General features: G+C 41.7%; 1 non-coding gene across 1 annotated transcript; it reads right to left on the bottom strand.

The window, feature by feature from the left end:
- Positions 1 to 499: 499 nt before the first annotated feature.
- Positions 500 to 606, bottom strand: LOC131247704 (small nucleolar RNA R71). The gene has a single exon (XR_009171976.1). It is a non-coding gene; the product is annotated as a small nucleolar RNA R71 (small nucleolar RNA).
- Positions 607 to 15,732: the final 15,126 nt, after the last annotated feature.

Genomic DNA, 15,732 nt, shown 5'->3' with positions numbered 1-15,732 from the left:
GGGATTAACTGTCCATCGTAGGACTAGACACCGCTCGAAATCCCCTGAGTTAATTGAGGATATGACTGGAAATCAACCTCTTCTACCCCAACCTAGGGTAGAAGATCTCCAGGATGAGAATGAGGTGCATCAAGCACCCCCGCCTCGTACCTTACGAGATTACTTACAACCGGCGGGGGTGAGTACGCCCTCATGCATGGTTTTTCCTGAGAATGCAAGACACATGGATATCAAGCCAGGGGTGATCCAACTCCTCCCTAAATTTCATGGGCTTGAGTCAGAGAATCCTTACTTACATTTAAAAGAATTTGATGAGATCATAGCTACCTTATACTTTCTTAACGTGTCTGATGACACGGTCAGGTTGAAACTCTTTCCCTTTTCTTTGAAAGAGAAAGCCAAGACGTGGTTACATTCACTACGTCCTCGATCAATTGGCAGATGGAATGACATGACAAGGGAGTTCATTAAGAAATTTTTCCCATACCATAAGATGAACACCCTAAGAAAGTCGATCATGAACTTCGCCTAAAGGGAAGATGAAACATTCTTCCAATGTTGGGAGCGGTTCAAGGATCTTATCAGTTCATGCCCACAACATGGTTTTGAAACGTGGCGCATCACGAACTTTTTCTATGATGGACTGACATCTCCCATGCGCCAATTAGTCGAGACGATGTGTAATGGGGAGTTTATGAATAAAGGAGTCGATGAAGTGTGGGATTACTTTGATAAACTTGCTGAGAATACACAAACATGGGACATCTCCCCTAAACCTAGTACTACATCTAGGCTGACTCATTCCAAGGAAAGGGGTGGAATGTATCTCCTGAGAGAAGACGATAATATTAATGCTAAGGTAGCTAATCTCACTAGGAAACTCGAGGCCATGGAATTTAAGAAGGATAAGGCTAAGAAAATTGTTTGTAGCATCTGTGGTTGCAACATTCATACTACTGAAAACTGTCTAACTATCTCTGCCTTTCAAGAGGTATTAAATGAGCAATCCAATGCTGTAAGCAATTACCAAAGACCTTTCAGTGGGCCCACCTCTAACACATATAATCCTGGCTGGAGAAATCATCCAAACTTCAGTTGGAGGAATGGACAAACCGCTACACCTCAAGGTTACCTAAATCAAAATCCAACTCAAGAGAAACCTCAAGAGGATTCGGTTCCGAAACATTTTCAAAAGCAAAAGCTTTTCAATCAGGGTATGCTACAGGCCTTCCAAGACCTAACAAAAGCAATACAAGGACTTAAGGTTGAACATACGATTGGGAACAAGGGGAGCTTCCCAGCTCAACCTTTTCCCAATCCTAAAACGCAATATAAAGTTAGCGACCCAAGCTCTTCAAATCAGATGGAGCAAGCTAAATCCATCACCACTTTGAGGAGTGGAAAGATCATTGACAAAACCATTCCGGTTAGGGCTGAAAAGCCTAAGGACCCAAGTCATGCCCCACCAGAGTTGGAACCGGAACCTCAAGGAAAGCCGGTTGCTCCATTTCCCCAACGGTTGGTTGCACCAAAATCGCTCTCTAACTCTCAGGATATTCTAGAGGTGTTGAAACAAGTGAAGGTCAACATTCCACTACTTGATGCCGTGAAACAAATACCTTCATATGTCAAATTCCTGAAAAACTTATGTACGACCAAAAGACGGCAAAATATTCAAAAGAAAATCTTCCTGACTGAGAAAGTGAGTGCCATCCTAAAGCAAGATGTGCCGCAAAAATTCAAAGACCCCGGTAGCCTAACCATATCATGTGTAATTGGGGACCATTGAATTGATCACGCACTTCTTGACTTAGGAGCGAGCGTTAATCTTATCCCCTACTCGGTATATAAACAGTTGGGCGTAGGTGAATTAAAACCCACCTTAACCACACTACAACTTGATAATCGCTCTGTTCATATACCAAGAGGGATAATTGAAGATGTGTTGGTCTAGGTTGATCGATTTTATTACCCAGTTGATTTCATCATCCTGGATACCGAACCCATCGGTAACACAAGCACTCAGATTCTCGTCATTCTTGGGCGCCCATTCCTTGCCACTTCAAACGCAATTATCAATTGCAGAAATGGTGTCATGAGTATGTCTTTCGAAAATATGACATTAGAAATGAATATCTTTTTCAACACGGCCAGACGGATAGAGGAAGATGACGATATCTACGATATTAACATGATCGATACTTTCGTGGATGACAGGACACCCCTTACCTTATCCTCTGATCATCTAGAGATGTGCCTGGCCCACTCCCATGAGTTTGATGATGACATAATTAGGGAGACGTGTGCCATGCTTGATGCGGTACCGGTGGAGGCCACAATTTGAAGAGTTACCCCAAACTGATGAACTGCCTCTACCGTCTAACCTCAAGCCACCGAAGCTTGACCTAAAACCTTTACCCTCTGATTTAAAATATGCATACTTAGGTCAAGATGAGACATACCCGGTGGTGATTTCTGCCCACCTTGAGAAAGAACAAAAGAGTATGCTCATATCTACTCTCTTGGAGCATAAGGGAGCCCTTGGATGGACAATCGCGGACCTCAAGGGAATCGACCCCTCGATATATACTCACCGCATATATCTTGAGGATAATGCGAAGACCGCTCGGCAACCATAACGTAGACTAAATCCAAACATGAAGGAAGTGGTTAAGGCTGAGGTTCTTAAACTATTGGATGTGGGTATCATATACCCTATATTTGATAGTCAATGGGTGAGTTCAACTCAGGTGGTTCCTAAGAAGTCCGGGATCACCATCGTAGCCAATGCTAATAATGAACTCGTGCCGACTAGAGTCACTACTGGTTGGAGGATGTGTATTGACTACAGAAAATTAAATACCGTCACGAGGAAAGACCACTTTCCTTTGCCCTTCATTGATCAGATCTTGGAAAGGTTAGCTGGTCATTCCTATTACAGTTTCCTTGACGGGTATTCGGGCTACAACCAGATAGAGATCGCCCCTGAAGATCAAGAAAAGACTACGTTTACATGTCCCTACGGCACCTTTGCTTACCGAAGGATGCCGTTTGGACTATGCAATGCTCCTGCCACCTTCCAGCGATGTATGATGAGCATATTTTCTGACATGGTGGGGCAATATTTAGAGGTCTTCATGGACGATTTCTCTGTCTTCGGTCCATCTTTCAGCGAGTGCTTGGAAAGTCTTAAATGTGTGCTGAAAAGATGTCAAGAAAAGAACTTGGTACTTAATTGGAAGAAGTGCCATTTCATGGTTTAGAAGGAAATTATCCTTGGACACATTATTTCATCCAAAGGAATCGAGGTGGATAAGGCAAAGATCGATCTTATCTCTAACCTACCTCCACCCAAGAACATAAGGGACATGCGATCCTTCCTAGGACACGCCGGGTTTTACAGAAGATTCATAAAGGACTTTAGTCTCATCTCTCGTCCTCTATGTAATCTACTTCAAAAGGATGCACCATACGAGTGGACTGAACCATGTCAGGAAGCTTTCACTAAGCTTAAGGGCATATTGACTAGTGCACCCATCATACAGTCACCTGACTGGAGCATTCCTTTTGAACTTATGTGCGATGCATCTGATTATGCTCTTGGGGCAGTTCTAGGCCAGAGAAAAGATAAGAAACCCTACGTTATTCATTATCCAAGTAAGACTCTAAATCCTGCCCAAGTAAAGTACTCGACTACGGAAAAGGAACTCTTAGCCGTAGTGTTCGCCTTGGACAAATTTAGGTCCTACTTGATTGGATCCAAGATCATTATTTACACTGATCACGCAGCGCTTAAGTATCTTCTATATAAAAATGATGCTAAGCCCCGTCTGATACGATGGATCCTCCTACTCCAAGAATTTGACCTAGAGATAAAAGATAAAAAGGGAGTAGAGAACGTAGTGGCTGACCATCTTTCTCGCCTTAATCCTTCTGATTCCATTGAAACAACACATATCAATAACATGTTCCCCGATGAACAATTGTTCAGAGTCTCCCATTCACCTTGGTTCGCTGATATTGCTAATTATCTTGCCACAGGTTCCATACCGACACATTAGACTGCGCAAGATAAGAAGAAATTTTTCACCAAGGTACGTAACTTTTTCTGGGATGATCTGTATTTGTTTAAATATTGCCCAGACCAAATCCTGAGGAGATGTGTGCCAGACGATGAGCATCAAAGTATCATCTCCTTTTGTCACTCACAGGCCTGTGGTGGTCACTTTTCTGCTAAAAAGACCACGGCCAAGATTTTGTAATGTGTCTTTTACTGGCCCACTATGTTCAGGGACACTCACAAGTTTTACAAAGCTTGTGAGCATTGTCAAAAATTGGGAGCGTTGTCCCGTCGAAATATGATGCCTTTGAATCACATTCTTATCATTGAGGCATTTGATTGCTGGGGCATTGATTTCATGGGGCCATTCCCCCAATCTTTTGGGAATTTATATATTTTGCTTGCCGTAGACTATGTCACTAAATGGGTCGAAGTGATTCCGTGTCGAACTAATGACCATCGCACGGTCTTAAATTCCTGAAAGAAAACATCCTTTCCCGATTTGGAACGCCTCGAGATATCATTAGTGATGGGGGCTCACACTTTTGTAATAGACCATTTGAGAGTTTAATGAAGAAATACGGTATCTCTCATAAGGTGAGCACCCCATAACACCCACAGACAAGCGGGCAAGTTGAGATTTCCAATAGGGAGATCAAACAAATTTTGGAAAAAACGGTTAACCCTGACCGTAAGGATTGGTCAATTCGATTGACCGATGCCTTATGGGCATACCGTACTGCTTTTAAGACCCCTATTGGAATGTCTCCCTTTAGACTTGTCTATGGGAAAGCTTGCCACTTGCCTGTGGAGTTGAAACATAGAGCCTACTGGGTGATCAAAAGTTTGAATTTCAATTTGGACAACGCTGGCTCGCTACACAAACTTCAATTGAATGAACTCGAAGAAATCCAGAACGATACATACGAGAACTCGAGAATTTATAAGGATAGAATGAAGGCGTTTCATGACCAACGTATTCTACGAAAATCATTCTCACCTGGTCAGAAAGTCCTTTTGTATAACTCTTGATTACATCTCTTTTCGGGTAAGCTTCGATCTCGTTGGACCGGTCCTTTTACTGTTATCACTGCTTACTCTCATGGGGCCATCGAGATAAGAGACCCCGACAATGACAAGGAGTTTAAAGTAAATGGACATCGCTTAAAGCCATTTGTCGAGAAATTTGATTCAGAGGACATGTCCATACCTCTGACTGATCCTGTTTACCAGGATTGATCTCCTAGTCTAATGGAGGTATAGGTAGGTTTCCTGTTTTCATAGAAATAGGATAGTTTCCTTTATTCTGTTTTAGATAAACGGTGAACTTCGCGCTCCTGGGAGCCAACTTAGCTTTTCTTTCTGTTTCATTTTCCTAGTTAGTTAGTTAAATGTTTGTGGGTAACATTACTGCAAACCTTCACGAGACTACAACTCGTCCACTAGGGGCAACCTAGGAATTTAAAGGCTTGTTGCATACGCTAAATGTAATCGAGAGTACCTGCGAAAGTGGTATAGGTAGGATTTCATTTTTGTTATTTTTATTTTACTTCTGTTGGTTTCTCTCTTGTGCTGACCCGATATTACGTAGATATCTTTGGAAAGCCTTTTGATTCTTTCGTTCAGGTACTATCTTTCCATCACTCCTCTTATATTTTCGTTGTCCCATGTGCATTGCATGCTTATTTTTTTTACATTGAGGACAATGTAGATTTTAGGTTGGGGGTGGGAGATTAAGGTTCCTAATCAGCATTTTCTTGGTCTTGAGCAAAAAAAAATTGTGAAATTTTTTTAATTTTTCTGGACTTTCTTGTGAATTTGAAGGGATTTTGACGGCCATCTAGGGCACTTGGAATTTCAAGATACGTGATGTTGGTAATTTAAGACGCTTGGATTCAGTATCTGTTTGATTTCATAGTTAAGTTTAAATTGTTAATCCAAAAATAGAAGTTGTAAACATTGATTGAGTTATGATCTCACATGTCACATCTTGCTTTCACATTAAGGTTTCAGTTTGATATTAAAGGATTTACTTGGTACTCACTAAGATTGAAAGGAACCAACCTGAGAAATTGAAAGGATTGGGCGAATGGTCTACACCATAGGTTTGCTCCCTATAGGTGTAGATTTAATTCCCTATGAATGATATGTGAAAATTTTGGGTGTACAGTCTTCATCATAGGTTTGCTCCCTGTAGATGAGGATTTGATTCCCCTTCTTGGCGTCACTTTTAATGAAAAAATCAAAAGCTGAAGGAATGAAAAGATGATCTGTAGGGCAAGTTTTGGTTATCGTGAATCTTCCTATTGGTTACCAATGATATCCTGAAATAGAGAAGTGAATTTTAATGATGATAAGCTGAGATTACACTGTATGTTCATAGATCTCAATGATTAGAATTTTTCTAATTAATGGAATAATACTTTGAACTTGATTATGAAGTTTACCGTACGCTTGAGTCTATGAGAAAGTAATATCCAACATTCATGAATCTGGGAATTCTCATATCTGGATTATTCTACAAAAATCACTCGAGTTTATAGAAATCGTTCTGTAATTCTCAACTTACTTTTCGCATATTTTGCTCGGGACTAGCAAAATGCTGGTTGGGGGTTGTGTTAAGGGTCAAATATTGCATATCAGACCCAGTTATTGCATGGATTTACAAGCATGATACCGTTTAATAGCCTGATTTAATCGTGTTTGTGATGCAGAGTGTATTTACAAGCATGAACTGAAAAAGGGTACTTAAACCATGGATTTGACGCTCTGATGACACCCAAGGCAAGGGACGGACTCCAGGGGACCAAGATCGATGGAATTACACACCAGGGATCCGAGGAAATCAAGTCATTCACGTTAAAGAGGCCCGAAATTGGTGAAAAATGCAAGATCACATAGTTCTCGTCATCTGATTGGCTCAAAACTTTATACATGGCCTGAGGGCCATAAATTAACCGTACATATCAAATTTCAGCCCTCGGATCACTATGGAAGTGCCCAAACTGACAGATCAGCCCATAAACCATTAATTCTGGCCCGCCTGATATCTGGATATACTCCAATTTTGGTCTCAACCCATTAAATTAGATGGAAAACCAGATGGACGATGTGGATTTACCAAAAGAAGCAAGGTGGGTCCCACTTTACGCGCGTGCGTGTGCACAGTACACATAGACTCACGGTGCACCGAACCACGCAAGGTGGGTCAACAGTGCTGACCCGCGTCGTCTTCCCAATATGGCAATTGCCGTTTTAAAGCTGTTGAAATGAACGGACGCTATCCGTTTTGCGGAAGACAGTGGGCCCCACACATTGTCCCAGTGGATGATCCAAGCCGTCCATCTTGTAGAGGGCCATGAGTTCTTCAAACTCATGCTAAACTTTTGGACCCATGCAAGCACACGTGCGCGATATAGAGGCCATAAGTGGACTGCCCTGCAACGTTCAAAACGGTTTTTGGGGTGATTTCTTCTCTGGGCCGCGTCAATGGACGTTCAAAACCACTTATTCTTGACTGAAATTTCATCCTAAATCTAATGGATAGGGTGGATTTCCCCGAAAATACCTCTGTGGGGCCCACCGATCACGTCAGCGCCGGACGTGCGAAAGGCTACGCACGTCCGCGAAATCTGACTTTCCAGGCAGTTGTGGCCCACCATCTTTGATCATACGGCGGATCTGAACCGTCCATCGTGTAGGCCAGCCAAAATACTTCCAAGAGACGTTGATTTTACAGAAATAATGCAAGGAACGCAAGAGTTATGAAGCCCCGAACTTGGCTGCGAAAAGGCTTTCGCTGCGCGTGCGATAGCTTCCCAAATCCGATTTTCACCACTCCAAAAGCTATAAAAAGAGTTCCAAACGTGGAGAAGAGGGTATGCTTGAATAGGGGACGTCAGATAGAGAAAGAGAGGCGGAGAGAGAAGTGATTGAAATTTTTATGTATTTTTTCTTTATTTTTCTTCTTTTTCCTATGAATATGTTAGGCTAAATCTCTTAGCTAGGGCTAAGAGGTGAAGCTTGTGGCGTGATGGGAGCTTCTACAAGTTTGATTTGAACTGAACTGATTGACTCTGTTTTGATTTAAGAAATTCTTTTAGTCATTAATGGTTTGTTGTGATTTAAATTACAGTAGATCTATAATGGCTTGAATAATTCCTTTCCTTTTATTTTGATGTTTGGAAACCCTCTTGTTCGCCATCGTCTCATAGACATGGTTGGATGATGGAATCCTTCCTAACACTCATACATCTTTTAGTTGGTTATGGATTGGTCTAAGTTCTGTTGTTTACCTTGTCTCTTAGGCATGGATTTGTGATGGAATCATACCTAATTCTTATATCTTTCATCTCTTGAAAACTATATCAAGTAAGTTCAGTATAATATCCATGAAGCAGGCATAAGATCTCCCTGATCTCTACAAGTGGATCCTCTGAATCCCTAGTTCCCTTTCTCTGAATTCTTTAAGTTTAGATTAATATTTCACCATTATTCCTCAAATCACAATTGGTTTAGATTTCATCTTAGCCTAGTTCTAGATCTGGTTATTTTCAGATAACGTACAGGTTTCAGTCCCTGTGGATTCGACCTCGGTCTTACCGAGTTTATTACTACATCACAACCCTGCACTTGGGGTGTGAACATCAGTTCTTAGCTTGGTCCAAGGTCCATTTGATGGCCGTCATCAACTCGGTTTTAGCCCAAATCTCGGCCCCCAAACGTGGTTGGAACTTCCATACATTGTGTCGTTGGATGGAAGGAAAAACAGGGGAAGTTGGACCATTACCTGGCCTGATTTGCAAGGTGCCCACAACTCTCTCTCTCTCTCTCTCTCTCTCTCTCTCTCTCTCTCTCTCTCTCTCTCCCCCCTAGCAGATGTGCTGCAGGTCAACACTGACCCAACTCGGTCCGATTTGTGTGGGCCGAGTTGGTGCAGTGCAGCACCAAGTCACCTACTCAACTCACTTTCCTCACTCTCTCTTTCTTTCCTTTTCTTCTCTCTTTTCCTCTCTCTCTTTCTGGTGTGAATCCTGAGGGCAATAGTGCCCTATTTATAGGCAAGGAGAGGGACCACCAACGGTTCGGAAAAGTCTCCCTAGTAACGACTGTGATGGCCATGCATGGGACGAATCTGATCCCAAGGATGGGTTGCTGATGTCCTGATTTATCAGAAAAGTAAATTCTTGGGTCTGGTAGGGCCCATCGCATGACCAGGTTTGGATGGGTTAATGGGGAAGATGACCTGACCGTTAATGGCAGATCACTGTCCAGGGTGTTTCAGTGTGATCTGGTCCGTTTGAATCTCGGTTCATCTCATGAGAAGATCCGGTTCTCACCACCTTCTCATGAGATGATATATCCCTCATTCTCATCTCGTACCACCTCACAAGGAGGGGTTGGGATCATTCCATGTGGCCCCGGGGATGGCCAGAGGTGTGCCAACGTCTACATTCTCGAAAGGGAAAGACTCCCTTTTTTGCTTTTTCATTCTGCCCGACCATTTTTGGCAATGAGAAAGCATTCTCTTGCTTAGGCGAGTGGACGGCGGAAATCCCCTGGATAAACTGACGTTGGCTGGCACATCAAGCCACTTGATGGTCCTTCATCTGAGGATCCTAGTTGTACGTGAAGTAATGGACGGTCCCGTCCCAACTTCTCCATTTCTATGCATGGGTTCAAACCCCTATATGGTTTTGGTTGGACGAACCCCACGAGCAAGATGGATGGTTTGGATCGTCCAGAAATTGGCCAGGGTGGGCCACTTTGGAGGTTGAAGTCCATCAGTTTAAAATTCAAAACGAGCGGGAGGAGTTCTCTTGCTTTTTACGAAAGAGCTCGGTCAAAGCTGGTTTGACCAGCTTGGGCTGACCGGTGCACATCGCATGCGGGTGCACTTGGTGCATTCATGCTTTGTGTGAGGTCCACCGTGATGTTTGCGGTAAATCCACTCTGTCCAATCGCCTTGGGGGCCCCAATTAGGGGTCATGGCCCAATTTTGAGGTGGGGCCAACCCCCAAGTGGGCCGTATTACACGTCCCAGACTCTATTTAGCATGATATATGCTAATCTGATGGTTGGATTGGTTCGATACTAAATTTCAACAACTAATTATGGATTTAAAACACAGTGGTGCTTGGTTGGCTATCCACTAGCCTTAGAAGATCGACCATTAGAGTATTACTATGATTAGTTGATATAGAAATGATTTTGACTTAAAGTGCTTGATCCAGGTTACCTTCTTGACTGATGTAGAGTGTAATTCGGCTTCTAGGGCCTCTGATGGGTGGCTTTAACGATGCCTAGGAGTCCCATCCTGCACACATTGAGTATAGGTTATTTGGTTAATTGGCTCTGGGTTTTCCGTTGATGTTGGTTTAAATGGTAACACCCACGTACCAGAAGTGCGGGGTGTTACATGTACCCACACCAGCCAGTTCAATGGTGCTTGGTACACCAACCAATCCGCTTCCCAATAATTGTGTTTGATACTAGGACACAGATTAGACACTGATCGGTTGAGTAGCTAAAGTGACGTCACCAAGTTCTGTGAGACCCACCATGATTTATGTGCTATATCCACACCAGCCATTCATTTGGAAAGATCATTTTAGGGCATGAGATAAAGAATGAGTCGGATCCAAATCTGGAGTGGACCCCACCATAGAAAACAGTGGGAAGAGTGACACTCACCGTTGAAACCTTCCTAAGGTCTACTATGATGTTTATCTGAGATCCAAGTGTTCATAAGTTTAGACAGACATGAAATAAGGGAAAACATAAATTTTAGCTTGATCGAAAACTTTTGTGGCCCTTAGAAATTTTTAATGGTGTCACTCTATCCACTATTTTTTGTGATGGGGTCCATTTGAACTTTGGATCCGACTCATTCTTTGGCTCATGCCCTAAATTGATATCTCCAAATGGATGAATAGTCAACACATACATCATGGTGGGTCCCATAGAATTTGGTGACGTCACTTCAATAGGGAGTCTCCTTACTCAACCTGTCATTAGCTAATCCGCCTCCTCGATATCACCATTGAAAAGTAAAGAAAATTATAAATACATTGAAGGGAAAAAAAATCCAATCCAAAAACTTGCCCACAAGGTACATTCTGTTATCTGGCCAAATGAATGGACAACATGGATAAAATATACACATCATGGTGGGACTCACATAGTCCATCTCATTTTCATACTTAAAAATTGTTGCTGTCCATGTCAAACAGCCTCCATTCTATCAGAAATTTCGGTGGCATACATTTAATGCTTAAAAGTATAAAATACATTTGGAATTTTGACGATTTACTTCCAACCAAACAAACCCTTAAGAAACTTCTACCTCAGCATTCCTTGCTAATAAATTATTGAATCAGTGCACACATGTATTATAAGACAACATGTGCACACATACAGTAACACACACACACACACACACACATACATATAGAGGCTATAGAGAACGGTTGAATTATTGATCAGAAATGATCATCGGTTTTGAGAACGGTTAGCCGCCTTAAAAGCCACAACAGTTCGAAAATGGACGGACTTTAATGATCCAATGGTCAGATCTTTCGATTCAACGATTTGAAATGGTTCGAATTCATTATCAACGGTCAAAAATGATTTTCAAATGTTTCAAATAATTGATGGCCACCTAACAACAGTCCAGTACCCTGGTGCCTATATAAACTGGACCATTTCAATCCAAAATTCAATCAACTTGAACGAATCTCTCATCATTTATTGGATCTTACTAAAATCTATCTCTTTTTAAGAACGTTGTAAATACATCTGCTAATTGAGTCTATCAGAAGATCAACTATGTTGAAAAGTTCCTAAGTAGACCATTTGGAAGATCTATATAGGCTTGTGTTATCCTCCATTGACTCATCAATAATTGATAAGATGGCGAATCAGGCTTTAAATACAATGTATTTTTCCAGGATCAAGCCTGGTGATAAAATTAGAATAATTTTCTTTAATTATTTTTATTTTTCAGTATTTCCAACATATTTCACAATAATCAAACATAGTCTTTTTCCTTTTATTTTTACAGTCCCAACATATTATATATGTATTGCAATACATTGAGATGTAATATTGTCTTTTCTCTAGCAGTTTACGGCATTTCAAACTCTGTGCCATATGGATAAGGGTAATTAATTAAAATAGCCTACGTAAGTTAAGAAATTCCCATATGTAACCATCAAAGAAAGAGTAATTATGATATCCTAGTACAACAGAACAAGTATTCTTATTGGGCCCATGGTTCGGTAAATGTCATCCACCCCGTTGATCATATGGCCCTTCTATAAAAATGTCGGAGATTGAGGGTAGGGTTCAGAGCCATTTGATCAGTTGCATGCCAACGAAAAAGATGGTTAAGAGATTAATACAACAGATATCCAGAAAATGTCCACAGATTCTGACGGCCAGATCTTCTAAATACAATCCCAAGTATCATACAAAACTGGTATGTATTGTGCGATAAGAACCGGTTTCTCCCATGAATGATACGTGTGTATTGGCCCAAAACAAGCTGGTATTGACGATATGTGCCAGTAATGTGGTGAACGATACATCATCTAATACACTTATTCCAACACATGAAAGCCAAGAAAGAAAATCAGATGAATGGATTAGATGGAATAAAACATCATGATGGGTAATGTACAAAACTAATGGTGGGTGTTACATTCCAACCTTTTTCTGCCGTGTGGCCTACCTGAGATTTAGGTGATCATGATTTATTTTTATTTTTATTTTCTGAGATTCAAGGGTTAAAATGAGACAGCCTACCTGATGGAAAGGCTATCTCATGAAAGTTACACCCACCTGGCTTTACGTTTGCCAAAGTAACCAGGAAGGTACCTACGCTAGTTACCTTAGGGCGACTTTACTTAACCAATGCAGAATGGTTAAAACATCCAAGACATCCATCAGAGGTGGGTCCTTCGGTTAGGTGGCCATGTTTGGACATGGATTTCCTGCCGTAGGAGTTCTTTCGCTCTAAAGCTAGGTGGGGTCCACCGTGATGTTTGTGAGAAATTCCTATGGTTAGTCTGTTTTGTCTCATATTAAGACATGAGCTAAAAAATGAGACAGATCGGAAACTTAAATGAGCTGCACAACTGGAAACAATGAGGATTAAATGTCTACTGTTGATATATGCCTGGGCTAGAAGTTTTGGATTGGACTAATATTTGTGTTTTCAGTCCATCCCAATAGGAATGACCTTAAGACTATTATGGATGGAATACAAACATCACCCTAGACCTAGGTAGGCATTTCCCTACCCACATTTCCTATTTTGCGGACCACTCGAGTTTTGTATCTATCTCATTTATGGGCGCACGCAGTGACGTGATAAATAAATAAATAAATGAAAACAGTAGATTTCTAACCACCATCATGGTTGGCCCCACCTAGTTTTTGAGTGCTGTCACAGGCATTAATTCCACGTTTGACTCGGATTGCACAGTGCATAACACAACACAACACCACACGAAGGTGCTAGTGTTTTGACCTGTCAAAACTATGTGGGCCCCTTCATGATGTATGTGTTATATCCAAACTGTCCATCCTTTTTTAAGACCATTTTAAGGTATGAGCCTAACAATAAGGGAAATCAAAGCTTAAGTGTATCATAGCACAAGAAAGAGTGGGATTGAACATTTGCCATATTGAAAACTTCTCGGGGGAAGCAAATTGCCTACTGAGTAATTCAGTATGTTCTTGTGGGGCCATAGTTGATGTATATGTTTTATCCATACCGTCCATCCATTTTTACAGATTATGTTAGGCTATGAGCCCAAAATTGAAGCATATTCAAAGCTCAAGTGGGCCATACACCACCGGAAACATTGGGGATAATGGCGTCCACCGTGAAAACCTTCCCGGGGCCCAAAATGTTGCTTATTTGTTATCCAACCTGCTCATAAGGGCATATAGACGTGGATGAAAGGAAAACACAAATATCAGCTTATTTCAAAACTTATGTGATCCCCAAGAAGGGAAGTGGATTGCGTAGGGCCACTGTGGTACGTGTATCTTATCCACATAATCAGCCATGTCTTACCAGCTCATTTCAAGACACAAGCCCAAAATTAAAGCATATCTAAAGCTCAAGTTGACCACAACATAGGAAACAATGTCAACTGAATGCCTAATATTAAAAGCTTCTTAAGGACCACATAAGTTTTGGATAAGCTAATATTTATGTTTTCTCTTCATTCAAATATATGACCTTATGAGCAGGTTCAATGACAAATAAACATCATGGTGTGACCTAAGAATATTTCAATGGTGAGTGGGCCTTATTATCTCCACTGCTTTCTATACTGCGGTCCACTTGAGCCTTAGATTTGACTCATTTTAACTTCACGATATGACACATACATTATGACAGGCCAATAGAACTTTGCCACAGCAACATAATACTAACTTAGGTGCTGTGTCATACACCATACAGCCGGACTCCTCCGCATCCGCCTCGTGAAGAATCAGTGTTGTAAGAGAGTACAGGGAACAGACGATCAGCAAGAGTATCTCACAAGTACATCAAGTACTTTATGTCCACCTTTTACCCAGACTAATCAAAAGAGGAAGGAGAGAGTTTTTGAGTAGAGTACGAGAGACGACGAGACAGAACGAACCGAATACAGTAGAGCCAGCTGTTCGTAGCACCTGTGACCGTCCAACCACATCAGTACATGTAATTGACTTTATGCAGCGAGGCAAACTTCAATATTCTAGTAGAGTGTGGTAGATGATACGCATGGTATTTATAAATTTCTTAGAAATTGCATATATTGGATACTCAAATTAAACCACCCAATTTATAAAAACTTTGATGTATCATGAACCAAAAGATTAAGCTAACTTGGTTATCTTACTATTAATTTGTGTGTGTGTGTGTGTGTGTGTATATATATCAGTTAAAAATGAAAAGTATCCAATGCTCTTATTCTAATAAACAAGTGCCCAAGAATCAAAGGTTAGTATTGTTCTACGAATCTCATGTTTGGACAGTAAGTTGTGTTATATTTTGTTTTAAAATAATATTAAATTTTGAATTTTCAAATTTTCGGTAATTTCCCTCCATTTTTAAAAAGTTGTGGTACTTTTGAGTTGTGAGTTTTGTCCCACATCGGATTTAACAAAGTAAACAATCTTGTATATAAGATAGTCTTTTTGCCTAGGGCTTGAGCCCCTTTTCAGGGGGCATGTGAATTTGGTCTTCTGGGGGATATGCCAATAGCTATAATCTATGTCATTGACCACACATGCGCGTGCGCGCCGAGCCGAGCCAAGCCATGTCGTGCCGAGCCCGTGTACGTGTGCGTATGTGGCGAGCCAAGCCGAGCCGAGCCATGCCATGCAGAGCCCGTGTACGTGCGCGTGCGCGCCGAGCCGAGCAAAGCCATGCCGTGCCGAGCCCGTGTACGGGACGGGACGGGCTGGGCATGGGCGTGGGTGCGGGTGCGGTGTGAGTGTACTCGCGTGGGCGTGTGTATGGGTACTCGCAGGACTGTATGTGCGAGAGTGTACTCGCACTTACGCATTTTCGTTTTAAACTAGAGAGATGCATCCCTTCCGGTTGGTCGCCCCTGTTGGGTTTAAACCCAACGGACCTAACCTTTTGTAAAGGGTGCTTATGCACCACT

Source organism: Magnolia sinica, chromosome 5, assembly GCF_029962835.1.
Source record: "Magnolia sinica isolate HGM2019 chromosome 5, MsV1, whole genome shotgun sequence".
Taxonomy (NCBI): domain Eukaryota; kingdom Viridiplantae; phylum Streptophyta; class Magnoliopsida; order Magnoliales; family Magnoliaceae; genus Magnolia; species Magnolia sinica.
The sequence above is the reverse complement of the archived record's forward strand: the minus strand, read 5'-3'. Positions and strand labels throughout refer to the sequence as shown.